Source organism: Lissotriton helveticus, chromosome 4_1 (assembly GCF_964261635.1).
Source record: "Lissotriton helveticus chromosome 4_1, aLisHel1.1, whole genome shotgun sequence".
Classification (NCBI taxonomy): domain Eukaryota; kingdom Metazoa; phylum Chordata; class Amphibia; order Caudata; family Salamandridae; genus Lissotriton; species Lissotriton helveticus.
Window position 1 is genome coordinate 1,655,417,742 of NC_136063.1, and position 19,669 is coordinate 1,655,437,410.

The 19,669-nt window shown below is 50.3% G+C and overlaps 1 protein-coding gene across 3 annotated transcripts in view; it reads right to left on the bottom strand.

Annotated features, from left to right (window-relative positions):
• The window catches only part of LOC144827637 (C-C chemokine receptor type 4-like), a 206,706-nt gene that overhangs the window by 48,067 nt on the left and 138,970 nt on the right, over positions 1–19,669 (bottom strand). Inside the window, exons 1-3 of one of the 3 annotated variants that reach the window (XR_013610279.1) lie at positions 2,655–2,879; positions 2,175–2,559; positions 1,818–1,904 (exon numbers count right to left, since the gene is read on the bottom strand). The exons of 1 other annotated variant lie outside the window; for it this stretch is intronic. The gene's annotated coding sequence lies outside the window, so the exon portion shown is untranslated. Of the gene's footprint in view, positions 1–1,817; positions 1,905–2,174; positions 2,560–2,654; positions 2,880–19,669 lie in introns of those variants that run through there. One more of the 3 variants, XM_078685883.1, reaches the window with a different exon arrangement.

The following is a 19,669-nucleotide window of genomic DNA, read 5'->3' on the forward strand; positions in this document are numbered from 1 at the left end:
GTGGTGGTGGAGGGTGGGGTGTGTGAGAGGTCCAAACTACAACTCCCAACAGGCCCCCATGTTCACGGGGAGGGTGGTGGTGGTGGAGGGTGGGGTGTGTGAGAGCTCACAACTACAACACCCAACAGGCCCCCATGTTCACGGGGAGGGTGATGGTGGTGGAGGGTGGGGTGTGTGAGAGCTCACAACTACAACACCCAACAGGCCCCCATGTTCACGGGGAGGGTGGTGGTGGTGGAGGGTGGGGTGTGTGAGAGGTCCAAACTACAACTCCCAACAGGCCCCCATGTTCACGGGGAGGGTGGTGGTGGTGGAGGGTGGGGTGTGTGAGAGCTCACAACTACAACACCCAACAGGCCCCCATGTTCACGGGGAGGGTGGTGGTGGTGGAGGGTGGGGTGTGTGAGAGCTCACAACTACAACACCCAACAGGCCCCCATGTTCACGGGGAGGGTGGTGGTGGTGGAGGGTGGGGTATGTGAGAGGTCCAAACTACAACTCCCAACAGGCCCCCATGTTCACGGGGAGGGTGGTGGTGGTGGAGGGTGGGGTGTGTGAGAGGTCCAAACTACAACTCCCAACAGGCCCCCATGTTCACGGGGAGGGTGGTGGTGAAGGGTGGGGTGTGTGGGGTATGTGCGACAGGACACAGAAATGTGTACAAATCTATATGAACATGTAATGTCCACATTACTGACCAGCTCTATCTTGTCCCTCAGGTGATCGTGAACTGACTGGGGAAACCAGCACCCGGCCGCAAGCCTCGCCTCCCACACATACCGGACTCTCTGGGGACGATGACACAGGCAGCTCCGGTGCGGAGGATGGAGCGGGCCCAAGCAGACAGCCAGGGCCATCTGGCTCACAGGGACTCCCGGGCCCGACAACCGTCGCATGTGTGACTCCAGCGACACCTGCCTCAGTGATCTGCAGAGTCCCCACCCCCGCCACCACCACCACCACCAGTACCACGACTCCTGCCTGTGCCACCCTGCCTAACCCAGCGCACGACGCAGGTCCATCGGCCTCACACCCAAGCAGGGTGAGTGGGCCACAAAGGAGAGAGGCGACGGCACGTCAGGCAATCAGGCGACCCACACTCCGCCGCACTGAGGAAGGACACCTACCCCATCCTGTGGCACAGTCCCTTGAAGCCCTAGCCAGGTGCCAGGCTTCATACGACCGTTCCCAGGAACATGCAGATCGTGCACACCAGGACCCGGTGGACAACACGAACATGTTGCGGGAAATTTCGGGGTACCTTGGCCAGATAGTGCACATCATGGGCCAGCAGACAACAATGTGGAGGGAATGGATTGGCCGGAACAACCCCCCCCCTCCACCAATTGTCGTAGCGCCACCGCCACCATCACCTCCACCTCCACCGCCACCGTCACCTCCGCCTCCACCGCAGCCACCACCACCTGTGCCCCTGGCGACGGATGTGGCCCATGAACAACCTGCACCCCCAGCTGACTCTGTTCCACCTCAGAGACGGAGGGGCCGCCCGAGGCTGGAAGTGGGTGAGAGCAGTGTTGGAGCGCCATCCACACGCTCCAAGAGGGCCCGCCAATGACTTTGTCACTGCCTGTGCCAGACATTCACCCTGCAAAGTATCCTGTCCCACATAGACAATCATTGCCACTGGTCTTCTGGACTAGCCTGACACCCCCCAATGTGGTGTCAGCACGGACATTTCATCTGCCATTACCTTCAACTCCAACTCCCTCCCCCCACTTACTTGTAAATAATCACCAGCACAAATGCACAACCTGTAAATAAATGTCACTTACACACTCAATGATGTTTTGCCTCCATGTTTATTCACATGATTGCCTTCAGAAACAGACGTAAACAGGTTCAGGGATCCTAGTCGTACATGATCATGGCGCTGCGGGAGTGACCTAGGGAAAATCAGAGACAGCAAACACACGTCAGGAAACAGATTCACACACATCACAACACACTGCACAGCAACATTACACAAACTACACTCATCACAAAAGCATGGGATGAGAGGACACACATCATGGAGACTTGTATCTCCAAAGAAATGAAGACACACATTTGCAACCATCACAAACAAGAACACACAGCTGATGCACCCCACATCCACACAACACCAGCAAACATACATAAGGCATTGTCAACTGGCACAAGAGGTAGTTACTCACATTCAAGGGAAGTAGCGATCAATGAGCTGGCGCCTCTGGTCCACACCTTCCTCCTCACCACTATCCTCATCAGTCGACATGGGTGGGATGGGAGGCCGAGGAACTTCTTTGTCTTCAGGGTCCAAGAGCAGTTCAATGTCATTGCGCACGGCCAGGTTGTGGAGCATGCAGCAGGCAATCACGATCCTGCATACTTTTCCTGGTGAGTAAGGCAGGGCCCCTCCGGTCTTATCCAGGCACCAAAACCTAGACTTTAGCAGTCTAAAGGTACGTTCAATCACTCTCCGTGTCCTTCCATGTGCATCATTGTAGCGCATTTCACCCGCAGTTGTTGGATTACGTAGGGGACTCAGGAGCCAGGGCCGGTTTGGGTACGCCGAGTCGCCTATGTAGGGGGATGACAGACACAAACATCACAACAAGATATGGTGGGTACCCCATGCCACACAGAGATCACAAGAGTCCCCACTGCACACTCACCAACAAGCCACGCTTGACCGGGTCGCAGATTTGCCATCAGTTGGGGGACAATGCTGCTCCGCATGATGTGGGCGTCATGTGCGGAGCCAGGAAATCTTGCACACACATGGGAGATGATGTTGTTTGCCAGGCACACCACCTGCACGTTCAGCGAATGGAAGTGTTTGCGATTCCTAAAAACCTGCTCACGTGCCCGTGGTGGAATGATAGCGATATGTGTGCCATCAATTGAACCCACAACGTGTGGTATGTGGCCCAGTGCATAGAAGTCTGCTTTGACTGCTGGCAACTCTTCCGGCCGTGGGAAATGGATGTAGTCATTCTTGTACAGCATCATAGCCCGAAGTACCGTGCTGAACATGGCTTGTGACATACCCCCGGCATGTCCAACTGTGTACTGAAAGGTGCCAGTAGCAAAGAAATGTAGTGCCGCCATAACCTTTGCAGTGGGTGTAATAGAACCAGGATACATCCTACGTGGCTGCAGATGAGGAGACAATTGGGCAACAAGCTCCATCAACCGACGTCGATCCAGCCGGAATTTCCTAATCACCTCCTCGTCAACCATATCCTCCAGCACAGTGTATGGCCGATGCACATTTGGAGCCCTCCTGTGTGGGAGAGAAATGTAACTTGAGTCAACTTACAAACGACGCATACGTGTGCAACTCCATCACATGTAAGCCAACATTAGCAAGAACAATTTTTTTAGGGAGAATGGTCATATGTGTGACATCTCTGATAGTCTGTACAATACGGAGTGGCCCTTTAACAAAGTGCAGCCACTTGCAACAGGAAGTGTGTCAACACGTACAACGCAACGTAGTCAAATGTGAACCTTACTGACAATACGTGTGTCTTTACCCTAATGTTTAGTAGCCACATCACAGACACACATGCAAGTGCATGCACACAAACGATAATGATACACACACACCATGTCATCATGCACCAATGCCAACACCAATAATGTTGTGCATACGGTAATTACATGCATGGTGACACAACGTCCAAAACACATACACTGAATGCATGTGTACCACCACCATTGTAGTCACCTCGCCAGAACCACACACTGACAACAGATTCATAATTTGGCCATACAGCCGTGATGTACTGTGTAGTTGTGAAGATGTAATAACGTGTGTAGGGTCACACCCGACGTCAACACGTCCAAATGCACATCTGTTGCCCATTGTGTGCCCACCGATGGGCATAGTATGGACACACATGCAATAGTGTATGACACATGAACTTTCCCTATCACGCTCACAACACTCATGACGCAACTGCAGACAACACATCACGGTGCAGCGTCTGACAAGATAACATAATTGGCGCCGCCATGGCGGTGCACAGCTTCCGCTACTTCCCAATGGCCATACGCGGCCAGCGTCCCATTCCCATTGGCTGCATGTGCACGGACCGTCACGGGCACACATCGGCAACCGCACGTGCAAGCTTCAGGCACGGATGCTTCAGTTGCAACAATGTTCTATCACTGGCGCCACCATGGCGGTGCACGTACTCAGCGGGGGAGGTGCAGGCCTATACACCCTTTAGATGTACTCAATGGACATGCCAGTTCATGTCCCCTCTTACAGTCACATTGCATCATCCACCGCACACCGGCCGGAGCGGCCGGGCCTAGGACGGCCGTGCCGGCCATGTCCACAACCGCCGTGCCAGGCCATGTCCACAACTGCCGTGCCAGGCCATGTCCACAACCGCCGTGCCGGCCATGTCCACAACCGCCGTGCTGGCCATGTCCACAACCGCCGTGCCAGGCCGGGCCTAGGACCGCCGTGCCGGCCATGTACACAACCGCCGTGCCAGGCCATGTCCACAACCGCCGTGCCAGGCCATGTCCATAACCGTGGACATGGCCTGGCACGGCGGTTGTGGACATGGCCGGCACGGCCGCCCTAGGCCCAGCCGCTCCGGCCGGTGTACGGTGGATGATGCAATGTGACTGTAAGAGGGGACATGAACTGGCATGTCCATTGAGTACATCTAAAGGGTGTATAGGCCTGCACCTCCCCCGCTGAGTACGTGCACCGCCATGGTGGCGCCAGTGATAGAACATTGTTGCAACTGAAGCATCCGTGCCTGAAGCTTGCACGTGCGGTTGCCGATGTGTGCCCGTGACGGTCCGTGCACATGCAGCCAATGGGAAGAGGGCCGCTGGCCGCATATGCCCAATCGAAAGTAGCGGAAGCAGTGCACCGCAACACCAGGGCCAGTCATTGGCCCATTCACGAACACGCATCCAGGGCTGACCAATTGCTGGCGACGTATGCCACTGACACGTGCTGAGGGCCCTATATATGTGTGTTGTCCAAAAGCACACATCCTACCCTGGGGACCAGTGCTGCCTGTTCACCTCGACCTGCTGCTGAGCTGACCACCGACTGCTGCCTGTGACCATCCCCTCGACCTGCTGCTGCTGCTGAGCTGACCACCGACTGCTGCCTGTGACCATCACCTCGACCTGCTGCTGCTGCTGAGCTGACCACCGACTGCTGCCTGTGACCATCACCTCGACCTGCTGCTTCTGCTGAGCTGACCACCGACTGCTGCCTGTGACAATCACCTCGACCTGCTGCTGCTGCTGAGCTGACCACCGACTGCTGCTCTAGTGCCATACTCCGTGATTTTGCCATGTCGAGAGGCAAAGAGATCCGGTCTCGTCCCTTCACCGCCGCGGAGCTTGATGTCCTCGTGGACGGTGTGCTCCGCAACTATGGACGCCTCTACTGCGCACCCGGACAGGTGGTAAGTGCAGTGTGGGACATGTTGGTGTGCATGAGGGGGCCAAATAATCCTGCCTACTGCAATCTTAGCTGTGTAGTGTGGGCTCGACATATGTTCCGGATTGTGCATGGCTGCTGACAGATACGTGTTGCCCCTATCTGTGTGACAGGCCAACTGTCCACTGACTTACACCCTTTTGTCTCCCATCATGGTAGGTCAAGCTGCACCTTCGCAAGGACGTGTGGAGGAGCATTGCACGTGAAGTACGGGCATTGGGGGTGTGCAACAGACGACATACACACTGCCACAAACGCTGGGACGACATTTCCAGGCTGAGCAAGAATGTAGCGGAAGTGACACTGGGGATGATTCCAAGGACGCCACGTCTGGCCCGACGCTCCATGACCCCTCTCATGCACCGTATCATTGCAGTGACGCATCCTGAACTGTCCGAACGTCTGAGTGTCGATCAACAGCAAACTAGCGGTGAGCATACTGTCTGTGTAGGAAACTTGTGAGTGCAATGCATGTATTGGTGCACAGACACAGTATTGAGTTCCGTGGTGCGTATGTATCTCTGTGATGCCATGTTGGTCCCATTGGGTGGGTGTCATTTGACATCCAGGTCCGCCATGTTGACACGCCACTTCCTTAGTAGTTGAGTGTTGAAGCACATCCCCTAGTGGTCCGTGGCCCCATGGCAGGAAATGTGTGCAGATGTACGTGCTCCTGCCCTGTCCGCATGCTGTACATGTGTCACGGCCACCAACGCTTATGTAATGTGAGGATGACTGGTAGAGGTGGGCCGTGTGCAGGATGGGTGCTACAAGAACTTTGTCAGCTATGGAATTTGGGAATCCTTGTCCTTCTGTACGTGAGTGTGCCCATGACTTACACCTCTTTTATATGCATTTCAGCTATGACAGAGGACACTCAGCCACAGACGGAGGAGATTAGTCGAGGAAATTAGTCCGGGTCAGACTTCGCACACACGCAGACTGACACAGAGGAGGGCAGCGCCGGAGAGGGGGATAGGACCGTCCCTGAGGACTCGCATGTGGAGACACCATCGTCCTCATCTTCGGAAAATCTTGGTGAGCCTGCACTGTTGTCACAGACTGGGAGTGGGCAATCATCACCTTCTGTCGGAACACAGCACACAGGGCCCACACTTCCGCCAACTGCACCATGTACTGTTCGTGCCCGCAGGAGTAGGGGGAGCAGAGTGGCGTTCGGTGCAGGCACCGCTGCCCCTGCCACGGTGAGCCAAAATGCACTGTGTGCTGAGGCCGTTGATCTGCTGCGACAGCTGTGTGTGGGGCAGACCAATATGACAAATGCTTTCCAAGACCATGATAGGAAGTTGGGGCAGGTGGTGGCATTCATGGAAGGGATGCATGGCGATCTTGCTGGTCTACACAGGACAGTGCAGTCATTGGCAAGCAGTGTGTCGTCTGCAATAGTACAGTCGCATGGACAGGGTGCTACCTCTGTTTCCCCATCTACACCACTGGATGTCTCAGGGGGTAGTGATTATTCTGAGCAGGACTCAAATACAGGTTATTGCACAAGAAGCAGCGTCAGACAGCACGTCAGGGCACGCAGGGCACAGACCCCATCCCCTAGGTCAGCAAAATCTGTTCACGAAGACAACGTCAGATACACTGGAGTACACACACAGGATCCACAAGTGTTGTTGGGGGACATGCCTTCAGGAGCTACACAGGCATTCAACACAAAAGGTACTCCCAAGGCAAGGGATACTCACAAGTCCATGGACAGTCCCTTGGACAAGGCCACTCAAAAGACAAAGGCACCTCAAAAGAGCAGGGAAAGTCCCAAGGGCAGGCCCACAACAGAGGAAAGGGCCACTCCCAAGGACACGGACAAGGACAGTCAAAAGACAAAGGCACCTCCTAAGAGCAGGGAGACTCCCAAGGGCAGGCCCACAACAGAGGAAAGGGACCCTCCCAAGGACAAGGACAGTCAAAAGACAAAGGCACCTCCTAAGAGCAGAGAGACTCCCAAGGGCAGGCCCACAACAGAGGAAAGGGCCACTCCCAAGGACACGGACAAGGACAGTCAAAAGACAAAGGCACCTCCTAAGAGCAGGGAGACTCCCAAGGGCAGGCCCACAACTGAGGAAAGGGACCCTCCCAAGGACACGGACAAGGACAGTCAAAAGACAAAGGCACCTCCTAAGAGCAGGGAGACTCCCAAGGGCAGGCCCACAACAGAGGAAAGGGACCCTCCCAAGGACACGGACAAGGACAGTCAAAAGACAAAGGCACCTCCTAAGAGCAGGGAGACTCCCAAGGGCAGGCCCACAACAGAGGAAAGGGACCCTCCCAAGGACACGGACAAGGACAGTCAAAAGACAAAGGCACCTCCTAGGAGCAGGGAGACTCCCAAGGGCAGGCCCACAACAGAGGAAAGGGACCCTCCCAAGGACAGGGACAGTCAAAAGACAAAGGCACCTCCTAAGAGCAGGGAGACTCCCAAGGACAGGCACACAACAGAGCAAGGTCCATCTCCCAAGGCCAGGGACACACACAGAGAGCAGGTGTCTACTGGAGACAGGTACACCACAGACGACAAGTCTGCTGGCAGGAACAGGGCACCGACCAGGGCACAGGCAAAATCCAGAGACAACACCCAACCTAAGGATAAGGCACATCCTACGGACAAGGCTTCTACCATGGACAATGGCGCAATCAAGGACAGGCATACTTCACCCCTGGCTGCACTGAGGCTGATGTTTTCGACTGAACGCCAAACAGATGTCTCCGCGGCGGAGTCCCCCCATACCTCCACTCTAAGCATGAGCGCTAAATCCGCTCCGCTCGCGGATTTTGCGAATTTTCGGTAAATTCGCGATCCGCGAACTCTCGCGAATTTACCGAAAATTCGCAATCCGCGAGCGGCGGATTCCTAGGTCAAAAGTTCAACCCTTGCTGGCCTGTTGTTGTAACTATTTTACGATGGCGCCGGCAAGCTGCCAGCGCCATTGTAAAATAGTTACTAAATTAGCTTCAACAGGAAGCACTAATAGATAAAATCAAGCAGGCGCTCGTGCATCTGCTTTATTTTATCTATTCGCGCTTCCTGTTGAAGCTAATGTAGCAACTATTTTAGGATGGCGCTGGCAGCTTGCCGGCGCCATCGTAAAATAGTTTACAGGCAAGGCAGCTGCAGGTCCACCCAGCTTTTTCATCCGCATGAGAACGGAAAAGATGAGCCCCAGCTTCAGGTGAGGTGCAAGTTGCGCTTCTCATCAATACTGCACCCTATGACAACAGTAATTAGCATGCTGAGGATTGGCCAAGCCGCACATACGTTGCACTCAGGGCCAAGCGGAGAGTTTATGTAATGCCCGAGGCATCTCCAGAAGTAGCATCACGCAGGCGGTGGTTAGGAGAGGGTCTCTTAACCTGGGGGCACACTATGTTATGTTTAAACATGTGCGTACGTGTTTACCAGCGTTGAAGGGCCGGGATTTGGGAACTGTATTATAGGAGTATGTCGCGCTACAACGAGCCAAAGCTTCCGGTAGGTGGAGCCTACCGGGAGTAAGTATATGCCCTCATGATGGATAATAACTAGGCATTGGAGGCTCGGAAAATCTGTACAATGTCAACTGGAAATGAGAGGGTTTACAAAATGATTCAGTGCGATCTTGCATGCAGTTCTAGCCGGTGAGAAAGCATGGTTCCCAAACAAAACATTTTATTTTCATTACTAAATGCCACATTTCAGTTGGCATGTTAGCGTAGCAAGTATTTTAGGGGGGGTTCGCCCTGGGGACGCAGTGGCAAAACAAAGTGGATCTAACAAGTATGTTCCTTCTGGGGGTGACAACGTTACGCAGTCATGCGCCCCCCCCCACCCCCAGTTGGTGTTGCTCACACGCCATACCTCTTCGATCAAGAGGAATTTGTTGCCTGCCCTCAGTATTTCACATGGGTGACTCAGTGTTTCGTTAGCATGCCGCTGCCTGCTCTTATTCCTAAGGGTTCACGGGGGTCGCCACTTAACCCCCACGACAGCTGGCGAAGAGTTTAGTGGGACCCCTTGACTGCGCCCAGAGTCACAACTGACGAGTGACCTATTGGTCCCCTTAATCCAAAGGGAACGAATAATAAAAAGTGAAGAGGAGGCGGAGAATGAATGCCAAATGCCCCAAATCCGCAATTACGAAAATCCGCAGATACGCGGATTGTGCGGATCCACGATCCGTGAATACGCAAATTCGTGAATCGTGGATCCGCAAAATCCGCCCATGCTTACTCCACTCCCATCCAGCCCAGTCAGAAGCAGAGGAGGGAGTCCCCTGTTGTTGCATCCCCCATTACACATGATTCTGAATCCAGACGGCAGGCACACAGCAAACGACAAGCAGGCTCCAGCACGTCCCCAGAAACCCGATCCCCGGCTGCAGATGCTCCACGTATGGTGGGTGATATTTGTTTAGAGTCACCACCACTTGCCAGTCCTGTCCTGTCCAGGGTGCACTCACACATCCCTAAGAAACGCAGACACACACCATTGACACCTGCCCACCCCGATGTCGCTCAAGGTCAGCTATCCCCAGCTCCCAGGGCCACCCTGCCTCCTGGCCCATACAGCCCTGTGGCTCATCATTTCAGTGGTCCCAGTGGCGCAGGTGCAGTTGACTTTCATGTATCAGATAGTGGCACTGTGTCTGTTGTTTGCTGTCATGCATCATGTAGTGGCACAGTCTCAGTTGTGCCCTCTCCTGTTGCAGGTCCTGGCAGTGTATCTGGGTCTATGGCTCACGTGTCAGTGAGTAGATCTGTGGCTGTGTCTCACATTCCTGTTGCTGGTGCTGGCAGTGTGTCTGGGTCTGTGGCCCATGTGTCTGTCACTCGGGCTGTGGCTGTGTCTCACACTCCTGTTGCTGGTGCTGGCAGTGTGTCTGGGTCTGTGGCCCATGTGTCTGTCACTCGGGCTGTGGCTGTGTCTCACATTCCTGTTGCTGGTGCTGGCAGTGTGTCTGGGTCTGTGGCCCATGTGTGTGTCACTCGGGCTGTGGCTGTGTCTCACACTCCTGTTGCTGGTGCTGGCAGTGTGTCCGAGGCAGGTAGTTCACGCAGTCCACCTGATTCTGTGATGTGAGGTGCTGATCACTTCACTCACATGTTATTTCACATGGTGTGTCCATTGTCCATTGAGAACTGCGTTGCACTCTTGTGGTCCCTGGGACGGGTTGGTTGGGACACGTACTTGTGCTGCCTCTGATGTACCTGCTCTGTACTCCACAATGCCCTGTGGATGTTCTGATACTGCATTGTGCCCTCTCACGTGCTGCCTCTGATGTACCTGCTCTGTACTCCACAATGCCCTGTTGATGTTCTGATACTACATTCTGCACTCTCACGTGCTGCCTCTGATGTACCTGCTCTGTACTCCACAATGCCCTGTTGATGTTCTGATACTGCATTCTGCCCTCTGATGTGCTGCCTCTGATGGACATGTTCAGTGCTATGGACTGTTGATGCACTTGGCCCCTCTCACGTGCTGCCTCTGATGGACATGTTCAGTGCTATGGACTGTTGATGCACTTGGCCCCTCTCACGTGCTGCCTCTGGTGGACATGTTCAGTGCTATGGACTGTTGATGCACTTGGCCCCTCTCACGTGCTGCCTCTGATGGACATGTTTAGTGCTATGGACTGTTGATGCACTTGGCCCCTCTAACGTGCTGCCTCTGATGTACCTGCTCTGTTGGGCACAATGCCCTGTTGATGCTGTGATACTGCATTCTGCCCTCTGATGTGCTGCCTCTGATGTACCTGCTCTGTACTCCACAATGCCCTGTTGATGTTCTGATACTGCATTCTGCCCTCTGATGTGCTGCCTCTGATGTACCTGCTCTGTACTCCACAATGCCCTGTTGATGTTCTGTTACTGCATTGTGCCCTCTGATGTGCTGCCTCTGATGTACCTGCTCTGTACTCCACAATGCCCTGTTGATGTTCTGATACTGCATTGTGCCCTCTCACGTGCTGCCTCTGATGTACCTGCTCTGTACTCCACAATGCCCTGTTGATGTTCTGATACTGCATTCTGCCCTCTGATGTGCTGCCTCTGATGTACCTGCTCTGTACTCCACAATGCCCTGTGGATGTTCTGATACTGCATTCTGCCCTCTCACGTGCTGCCTCTGATGTTCATGCTCTGGTGCCCACTTTGCCCATGCTCACGCATACACTGTGATTATACCCCTATTATGTGGAATAAAGGTAGTCTATCATGTCTCGTGGTTTGTCGTTGTCATTCATGTTAGCGTACTACAAATGTGCATTTCTATTTGCTTCTCATCAGTGGTTTCGGTAAAATGACACTCCCCCTCCCTACGTCACGACCCTTGCAGGTATTCCCCTCCATGCAGCCAATGGTTTGTGCCTTACCTGCGCCGGCGTCGATGGTGGGCCAAGACTAGGACGTGGTGGATCGCGAAGAGCATCGGGAAAGCGTGTAGCGCTGGGTCCATGGTGGCGAGCAGCTTGTGGTGGGTCTCTCTGCTATGTATCTTTTCTTCGCTGTGGGAAATCCGCCGTGTTCAGACAGGTTGTTTTTCCGCAGCGGTTTTATGAGTATTTTCCGCCATCTTGATTTGGGGGACGGTCTTAGACGTCAGTACGTACGGCGGAGCCTCCGGATGTGTTCCGTCCGCCGCGTGGTCGTGTGTAGTTCGGCGGCAGTGCGTGCTTTTCCGTCGCGGATGGAAATTTGACACGTTTTCCTATCCTGATATGGCGGACGGAGTGTCCGCGGCAGGCGGACCCGGAAAAGGCATTTTCCGCGTACTCCAGGTCCGCGGTGGCTCTTCCGTCCGCCATCCTAATGAGCCCCTTAGTCTGTGTATAAGTGCTCCCTCATAGTCGTTGGTAGTAGCACGCCGCATCCCGTAGAGGGGTGCGAAGACCCCAATGATGAAGCATGACACCAAGGGTCCGGGTCCTTTTGGTGTGTGAGGGGTATTTTAAAAACACTAAGTGCTCCCCACCATTGTAGGGACCACGGTCACTTTTCAGTGGATTCTACTTTGTTTATGATATACTGACCAGGTAGATCGAATCGACTTCCTTTTCTCTCTCCCCTTTTTGTTACGAGTATATTTTTGTAGATGGCCTTTGCTGAGATACTGACGCATTGGCATTTAGTTTTCTATGTTTTATTAACACACTGTAACTGTTTATTGAAGGTCTGCCTTAGGTCGAGCTTCGATCGACCTGTTCTTATCTCTTCTGTGGGGTTTGGCACACCCACCCATTGTCATTGGTTCTTTCTCGTGGCATTTAGAAATGCTGGCTTTCTACTGGTCCATTCCACTGAATTCTCCCGCCTTTGGCTACTTGTTTCAGCCGAGGCGATTTCACTTAGTGATTGCTTTAGTTGGCTATCCCACCTTTCTCTTCACACAGAGTGCGATGGACCCCCACCCCCTTCGACCCCGTCACAACACTGGATCCTGCCCCCAACACCACCTCTCGCTCCGAGATCGCTGGTCATCTGTCTCGCCCCTTTCGTGTGTTGTGTTTTCTTTATTTGCCCCTCCCCATGTGTTGTCCCGAAACCAATGGTCACCAGTTAATGACACTGATTATTTAATAGGCATGGGGAGATTAAGCTATTTGCCCAGAATCACAGTACAATCACTGTGTTGCTCGGTCCGACCGTAGCTATGCAGTGCAGTGCTGCTCGCACACACAACTGGTTTTTATCATGGCAGACGGCTGTTTACTTCAGAGCTTGTTTACAGGTAATATTTAGAAAGTACTTTAAGATTGGTTCCTTGATATTAATACATAAAAAGGTAAAATGTTGATGGTCCTCCCTTCATTAATTCTGTTGGAGTCACTGCACGTCACTTAACAAACTCGCTCTCCCATTGGGTGACCCCCGTGTCACATGACATTGAAAACCTATTACCGCTGGTGTTCGTCTAGGTGCACTGCCCCTCTCCCTTATGTGCCGTTAATATCCTCATTTCTAGGAATTCCGATTCAGCGCCAACTCCCTTGGTGCCTGAATCGAACGGCTGTTTACTCCAGAGTTTGTTTAAAGGTACCATTTAGAAAGTACTTTATTAATGGTTCCTTCATATTAATACGACAAGCATTAAAAAATGCAATAGGTCTCGCCTTTCATTAAGTTATAGCCATTTGCTTTGCTATACAATACCATTAGCAAAGCAAATGGCTTTAACTTAATCAAAGGCGAGACCTATTGCATTTTCAATGCTTGTTCTATTCGTGTAACTCTCCCATGTCCTCTCCCCCTACAATCCTTGCCAAACATCACTTCTACCTGCACCTGCGACTAGCCTTAGTGAGGGGTGAGCAACCTTAATCTGCTCTGTAAAGCCTTGTTCACCCGGGAGCATCCCTTTTCGATCATTTGCTCTACCAAACTAGTTGTTTCTTTACATCAGAGCTCTTGCCTCCTGCTACTCCACTTCTTTTAGTTGCACCCACCTTCTTATATCCTGCACGTGTGACTCAGCTTTGGGATCAAATGAATGTTGTCCTGGTCTTTCATGCACCTTTCTAATGTTCCTCCTATCATAGCTGTGCTGGCAGCTTCTTGCATCCTCCTCCTTGCCCTGACTCCTTCAGGTGACATGGGTCTGTGCTGTGCATTCCCACTTCTTCCAAATTTGCTGCATTCAATTCTGCCATCATGACTGGGGCGCTCAGCAGTGATGTGTCAGCAGTGAAGTGCACAGCAGTGGTGTGTCAGCAGTGAAGTGTTTCAGCAGTGAGGCGTACAGCAGTGGCATGTCAGCAGTGGGGTGCACAGAAGGGGTCAGCAGTGATGTATCAGCAGTGCTGTGTCTGCAGCGGTGTCAGCAGCAATGTGTCAGCAGCGATGTGTCAGCAGGGGTGTGTTATCAGTGGCGTGTCCGCATTGGCGTGTTAGCAGTGGTGTGTCAGCAGTGGTGTGTCAGCAGTGGTGTGTCAGCAGCGGTGTGTCAGCAGCAGCATGTCAGCAGCGATATGTCAGCAGTGGTGTGAGGATGGTGTGTCAGCAGCGGCGTGTCAGCAGTGGTGTCTGCAGCGGCGTGTCTGCAGTGGTGTGTCAGCAGCAGTGTGTCAGCAGTGGTGTCTGCAGTGGTGTCAGCAGCAGTGGTGTCAGCAGCAGCGTGTCAGCAGCGGTGTGTCAGCAGCAGTGTGTCAGCAGCGGCGTGTCTGCAGCGATGTGTCAGAAGTGGTGTGCCAGCAGTGGCTAGTCTGCAGCGGCGTGTCAGCAGTGCTGTTAGCAGCAGTGTGTCAGCAGTGGCGTGTCAGCAGTGGTGTGTCAGCAGTGGTGTCTGCAGCGGTGTAGCGGTACAGCAGCGGTGTGTCAGCAGCGATGTGTCAGCAGTGGTGTGTCAGCAGTGGTGTGTCAGCAGCGGCATGTCAGCAGTGGCGTGTCAGCACTGGGGTGTCAGCAGTGGTGTGTCTGCAGCGTGTCAGCACTGGGGTGTCAGCAGCGGCATGTCAGCAGTGGTTTGTCAGCAGTGGTGTGTCAGCAGCGGCGTGTCAGCAGCGGTGTCAGCAGCGGTGTCAGCAGCGGTGTCAGCAGCGGCGTGTCAGCAGCGGCGTGTCAGCAGTGGTGTGTCAGCAGCAGTGGTGTGTCAGCAGCAGTGTGTCATCAGTGGTGAGTGAGCAGCGGCGTTTCAGCAGCGGCGTGTTTGCAATGTGTCAGTGGCGTTTCAGCAGCGATGTGTCAGCAGTCATGTGTCTGCAGCGGTGTGTCTGCAGTGGAGTGTCAGCAGTAGTGTGTCAGCAGTGGTGTGTCAGCAGGACACTGTCTCAGCAGTGGTGTCAGCAGCGGTGCATGCACATCTTCTGTTCGTCTGTGTGCATGCTTCAGAATCCGTATGGATTCCAAAAGGCCCTGGCATGGCGAGAGCAGGCCATGCGCCCTGCTAATGCCAGGCAAGACCTAAAAAAAGGTAAAATGTTGATGGTCTTCCCTTCATTACTTCTGTGGGAGTCACCGCACGTCACTTAAACTCGCTCTCCCATTGGGCGACCCCGTGTCACATGACATTGAAAACCTATTACCGCTGGTTTTCGTCTATGTGCACTGCCCCTCTTCCTCATGTGCCGTTAATATCCTCATTTCTAGGAATTCCGATTCAACGCCAACTCCCTATGTGTCTGAATTGGACGGCTGTTTAATTCAGAGTTTGTTTAAAGGTACCATTTGAAAGTACTTTGATATTGGTTCCTTCATTTTAATATGTAAAAAGGTAAAATGTTGAAAAACCAACCACGGGCCATGATTCTGTTGTATGTGATCGCTGTAAATATCAACTGTATAAAATTGACTATCTCCCTCAGTGAGGCATCTTCTTGATTGTTATCAATAAACTTGAGACTCAAATTATTTTCAAAAATCATTTCTCTTCTAAACCCCTTAGCTAGATATGCTTTGTTTATAAATTCCATTACAGGAACGGATGCTTCAGATTATGCTTCTCTTTCCTATTTATTGCCACTCACAGCAGCCAATCAATAGGTTTTTGTACGCAAAAACACTACACATCCCATGATGCTCTTGGTACACATCACTTCCTGTATGACCCTAGAAGAACCACCATAACCATTACTTGAGCCTCTTTCTTTGCTCGAACGTTTTTAGTCCCAAGAATAATTCAAGTCCAAACAAATCCTCCAACGTGGAAGAAACCAAACAGGAATGTTAACATCTTCATAACAAGAAGTACTGCTCCTCCATTTTCTTCTCCAAACCCGGAAGGAATGAGATACAAGAAACCCGTAATTTCTGCTTAAACAGAAGAATCAATACATATGGGTGGATAAACATTACAAATATAGTAATACATCTGGGTGGGATAATCCTCGCCTCCGTGTCCTTAATAGAATTGAAAATTCTTGGCGTGGATGCTAGCTAATTTTGTATTCTATTACAGGACCGGAGGCTTCAGATTATGCTAGTTTAACACATATCAAATACAACTGAAGCTATATCACCCACCGATTTATAATACAACTGTTTAATAGTTGACTCAGAAGATCAGTCAGCAGATTGCATGATATCCTGAACAGTAGAACCTAACATAAAGGTTTTGGAGGCCATAGCTCCACTTACAGAATGCGCTCCATACAATTGGGTATCAATATCCGCCTCTTTCATGACAGATTTTAACCATCTGGCTATAGTAGCCAAAGATACCGGTTTATAAGGTTTTTGCAGAGCAATTAACAATTGAACCACACCATCAGGTCATATAGATCTTGTACATTCTTCATAAACCTAAGGTTTATAAATCAGTATTCAATCTTTTTAAAGGTTCCTCGCCAGCACAAATTCGCTTGGAATTCGGATTACAGAACCAGGAATTCCAAAGGAAGGCAACCATAGTAAACCTATGCTGGAAACTCAGAGCAGCAGAGTTGGGAACTTTGAACAACTTATGCTGGTTGGAAATAAAACAACAACTAGAGCAAAGAACCCCAAATACTTGGGGGGACCAACTGCGGATAGCACTGGAAGAATTAGAGATCAATGGGCTTTGGAACAGCAAGATGGAAAAGTCCACATTTAAAAAAGCTTGCAATAACAAAGCAAAAGCATTATCCTTCGTGGAGGACAAAAGGGGATTACTAAGACGCCACCACGCATGGGTCATAATAAATTCTTACACACGGCTAAGACCACAACCCTATCTAGCAGCTCATTTCCGACTGTCTTTAAAAAGGAGATTCATGGCATACAGATTTGGAGATCATTGTTTATTAGACTTGGCGCCCACATGGAAAAATAAGCATCAAACAAAGGCATGTCGTTTATGCGGTTATCACACTGAAACTCTGACCCACTTGCTGTGTGTCTGCGAATCTGTGAAATCAGAAAGAAGGAAACTGCTGAGAAGAGTTTTTAACAATTTAAATATCCACACCTGCAGACAGGCAGCGACAAGTTGGATGGGTGCCGCATCAAACATTTTAATATGTAGGGGGACAAAATTTATGATAGCGGTAGAAAACTTACTTTTAAAAATGGGCAAAGACTGAAGGCTCGGTGCCACAAAGGAACCAAGTAGGATTTTACGAACTGAAAAAGTTTTATATGAGATATGTTTTATATGCTTTATGCTTTATGGTTTGAGAAAATCAAATAAAGTTATTTTTGACTGACAGTACCAGCAGCACCATCATAAAGTATTGAATCATATGGGTGCAGATAAGTACACTAATCCAGAAGCAGACTCTTAAACCAGCATTTTATCTTTTATATCACGCTCTTTTGTTTTAAATTCTCCCTAGTTCGTGAATAATTGTTTATCAGGACACTCTAAAGCTGTTCCTGGGTGTACAATGACGTGGCCACGAAGTTCTAAATGGACTTTCCCAGAATTAACACTTTGCCCCTAAGTGAGCCTGGAAGTTTTTGTGTTTAGGTTTCTATTTTTTTAATTAAAGTTTACGAACAAGTAAAACAACAATACAACGATAGGGTGGTCACACCCATCAAGAAAACTACATCCTGCCACCCCTTCTGTTGCTCCCCTTCCCTTGCCAAAGTTACAGAGTTCCATTGCTCAAGTCCCCCTTACATCTCCGTTCAGGCCTCCATAACATGTTTAACTGCTCTACAGCAATATACCGCAATAGTTCCCAGTTTTTGTATTTAAACAGTCCTACCTAAACCCAGGTCAATGTATATTATTCAGAGATACTAAACAGCAATTCCTCTGCAGCATTACTTAACATTCATAAGGTTGATATTTTAAAATTTTACATATGATTGACTGCCTGACACAGGTGAAATAAGTATACTGGAACCAAGTGCAGTGTAAACTACTGACCGTTCACACTGGTGTGTTCTATAGTGTGCGGCCTGGATCTGGAAGAGTACATTAATCACCACACAATGCTGTGCAGTGCAGCATGTGGGTTAACTCCCGAAGTGAGCGGAGAATCAACTCACAATGCTATGTACTGAAGCACATGGTCTGCCTCTTTCACCATACACTGGCACACCACTGTCTCTGGCACTGTACAATGACTCTCTACACTGCCACGTGTAGTCTGTCGATTGCACCATATAGTTATTAGACAGACACACACAGTTTTTAATTGCATCATATAGTCCGTCTTTTGTGCTATGTAATAGTTCACCACTGGCAAAGCTTTATGGTTGCTTATAGATATATGATGTAATAGTAAGGAGGCTTGAAAAATCAACTGAAAAGTCTGAAATGGTGTATTTCCTTGAACAGACTGACTCCCAGAAATGTCATTAACAATGTCTAACCATGTTTGCATTTAGCACAGTGTTGAGTGAATTTGTAGGATAAATATATAAAAAAAATGTAATAGATTTTGCCCCATGTGAATAGTGCCTGATCTTCAAGGCCCAATTTTAGAATAATTACCTCAAATTTGTTATGATTTATTGTGGGAACTTGAAACAAATTCCTGTAAGAGCAAAGGAAGTTCCTCCAGTATAATCTAATAGTAGCTTCATCTCAAACAACAAATATTAGGGGGGTTGCAATATTGGCTAAAAATTGCCATGGGCAGGGAATACGCTTTTTATCTGATCCACATGGAAGGTGGGCGATTGCTAAATTAGTAAGTGGAATTACGATATGCACTGTTTATGGATCAAATCAAGATGACCCTATAATTTTTGAAACTTTAGAAACAGAATTAGCTATGTGGCAAGGCCCGCTAATTTTTTGTGGCGATTTTAATATCTCTTTAATACCATCCTTGTCACCATATATAACTACATCTAAGTATATAGGCCGGAAACCGAAAGTTTATCGCGCTGTTAGTAGCCTAATATGTAGCCTCGGGCTAACGGATATCTGGGCGCAGAACAATTTAACAGACCCTGGTTATACGTACTATTCGCATCCCCACCAAAAATATGCACAAATAGATTATATTTTTACATCCAAAGACTTAACATCTTCCTCGCGTATAAACAAACTCCCAAAAACATTATCAGATCATAATCCCTTAAAATTATTAATTGATTATGACACCAATTGCGTTCAAAAAACTGCAAGGTCCTTTGATAGGAAACTACTATGCAACCAAGAATATATCGACTACATTAAAGTCTGGACTGAGGAGTTTTTTAGCATGAATCGATTTAGTGCCTCAAGAAATATTGTTTGGGATACTTATAAAGCTGCTCTAAGGGGGGAAACTATTAATTACCAATCTAAAATTAGGAACACGGAAAAAAAAGAATATGAAATAAAAATAG